Source organism: Pinus tabuliformis, chromosome X (genome assembly GCF_031772625.1).
Source record: "Pinus tabuliformis cultivar Carrire ecotype Pingquan chromosome X, CPIR1, whole genome shotgun sequence".
Classification (NCBI taxonomy): Eukaryota; Viridiplantae; Streptophyta; class Pinopsida; order Pinales; family Pinaceae; genus Pinus; species Pinus tabuliformis.
The window spans coordinates 752,162,787-752,165,754 of NC_142308.1; the positions used below are offsets into that span (position 1 = coordinate 752,162,787).

At 32.7% G+C, this 2,968-nt stretch overlaps 1 pseudogene; it reads left to right on the plus strand.

Annotated features, from left to right (window-relative positions):
- The first annotated feature begins 1,413 nt into the window (after positions 1-1,413).
- On the plus strand, positions 1,414-2,582 carry LOC149142067 (peptidyl-prolyl cis-trans isomerase CYP38, chloroplastic-like; annotated as a pseudogene).
- Positions 2,583-2,968: the final 386 nt, after the last annotated feature.

Here is a 2,968-nt window from a genome sequence, read left to right on the forward strand (position 1 = left end):
TTCCAGAGAAATAGTGGTTAATGCATTATGTAGGGAATTTAATGTACTTGCATTATTAAACAAATTAACACATTAGCTCCTAAATATGCCTTAAAATTAAAATCTAGGCTTGAAGTAGCTTATTAGAGATTTAAAAGAGAGTCATTTATTATTCCCATAAATGACCACCAAACTTAAAAAAGAGCATCTCAAAAACAATTTCCTTCACAAAAAGTAAAAAAACCAAAAAAAGTAATTACACCGAAGCTGTCCCTTTTTGAAATTGGTTATGCTAGACATTGTCCACCTTTTTTATTTCTTTTTGACATCTATCTGTTTTCAGTTTTTCCTTTAAGTGACATCTAATCAATTCAAATTTTGATTAGAATGAGATGGGTCCCGTGCTATTGTTGTGCACCAGGTTAGAACTGATTAAAACAACTTGGGATTGTTGTAATGCATGCAGACGGTAGAAGAACAGGGGAGGTAATAGTGATAAGAACAATGGCCACGTTGAGAATTTGTTAGTGTAATATTGTTTTCACTTCAGTTTCGAGAGAATCTCTTGTACAGGCGCAAGAGCAGGTTGTGTCCTCTCACGGTGCTCACCACTTTCATTTGAACAAACTACCGTAATGGGAGTAATTAAATTTAACCATGGGGTTAGTTCAAATTATTTTAATAAATTTTCGATTCACCATAAATAAATAACACTACAAAATAAGATAATAACAAGGATTTGGACTTCAATTAAAATGAAGAATTTAGAAGTTGCAATATTCAATGCATGATATATGATACCACTACCCAATTTACCCTTGTGTCACAAATTCAAAAGTTCTGCAATCGTAAATTATGTGGCCGCTTTGGCACGATTTGATTGCACTATTATTTTCTATATAAAATATATAATATTAATTAATATTATTAATTTTTAATTATATTATTATAATGAAAAATAATTATTTAATTTAAAGTATAAAATTTAATTTAATATAAATTATTTGTCTATTAAGTATATATCATTTAAAATTTCGATTTAATAAATAAGTTATTTCTATTATTTTGATCTTATTGTATCGTAATTTATTTAATTTAAACATTTTTAATAAAATTTTGATTTTCTACTCAATAAATAAATATGTTTTTTTATTTATAGGAAAATAACTTAAACTTTAATCTTTATTTTTAATATTTTGTAATTTATTTTGACCTTTAAGAAAGCAAATTCTTAAATCCATAGGAGAATAAAAATAGGGTCTTACTATGCTTTCGTAATGGAGCACACCATCGAAATAGGAAACCTAATAACAGATATCAGGGCAAGCATGACATGAATCCCTTCGATTGCTGCAAATGCAACACCCCTTCCTTCTACTCTTGGTGCTATCAGTCATGAAAGGGCACTGTGGTATCTTATCTTTCTTACCATAGATGGCAAAACCCATCTATTGCAACTACTATTATATAGGCCCATCTGCTTCTCCATCCTCGTCCACATGTGCTCCCATTGCTCCAAGCTTTCATGCACTCCCCAATGATACTAATAAGAGATTACCCAAATGGAAATGCAGGTTATTGGATTTGATGGGAAGATGAGGTCCAAGTGGATGTAATTCCACTTCTGGGCTCGCTCATGGAATCTCTATGAGGTGCTCTAGAGCTTTAGCCAAAGAACCCAAGGTACTAACTGCTATTTGTATGTATAATTTATTAATTTTTAGTATACAACATTGGATGCAATATGGGTAGGACATAGACACACAACAACTTACTTTTCCTATTTGTTTTTTAGTTTTTCTGATAGCAAAGACAAATATTTTCTTTAAGGGAGTGTAGCTTCTATATTGCATTGGGAGCAACAATTGTGACAATGTAGCCCTCCGTTGAAGTTGTTTATGCCTTTCAACCTGTACTTGTATTACCGTATCTCTCTGTAGTGATATCGGACCCTCCAATCAAAGATCCCAAAACATTGTTGAGGTATGCTCTTCCTATTAATAACAAACCCATCAAAGAGGTCCATAGGTCCCTTTAAGATATCACATATAATATTAAGGTTCTGAGAGAGATGGCAATGGACCCTGTGGCGAGGGTAAGTAAATACTTATTACAAAAGGAAATAGAGAACACTTATTTTTATTCTTGTTTTTAAAAATAATTTCATTTTTCCTCTATTTAACATCCACTTGGGTCATATTAGAGCAATTTTTTAACAATATAGATCCAAGATCTAGGATCTCTATTATTAGGTTTCCTATTTCAATAGTGTGCTCTATTATGAAAGCATAGTAAGGCCCTCTTTTTAAAATCAAGTAATTAGGCTCTGCATGCCCACATGGTCAAACCTGACAACTATCCATGGGGAGACACAGAGAGAGTGGAGTTTGGTTCTCTTTGTGAACTCGGGCATCTTTGGCTTATTTCGTTTCCTTTCATTTTTCTATCGTTGAGCTTAGTGTCCTTCCTCGTTACCATATAATATTTCAGATTTTTATCTTGCTGGAATTATTTTGTTAGTGCCTTGTTAATCTTGAGCTTATTGCAATTTTCCCTTTTTTCTCTTTGATAAGTAGAACATAAGGCAAGCTTCTCACTGTTGAAGAAAGTGTAACTAGGTTCACTCTTCATAGTGACACATTCCAATGTAAATTGTATCTAGCAAAATATTTTGTGAATTTGAGTAATGGGTTTCATGCTCAAAAAATGTATTTGTTTTAATAGCTTTCATTATGAGCTCTAGGCTACGTGATAGGTCTGTGTCATTGTTGTAAATGATTACCCTTGAAGATGTACAATGTATCACTCCAAAATCAAGCGCAGAATCATGTGGCAGGACTCCTTCAAGGTCAAGAACAAAAGGCTAACAATTGACTCCTCCAAACGAATATAAAAGAAGCAAAGTATTTTCAGCATAAATATATATTTACGCCGTAAGGCGTCCCCTCTAAAATCGACTCTCCTCTTGTCTTACGTGTCTTACCATGAT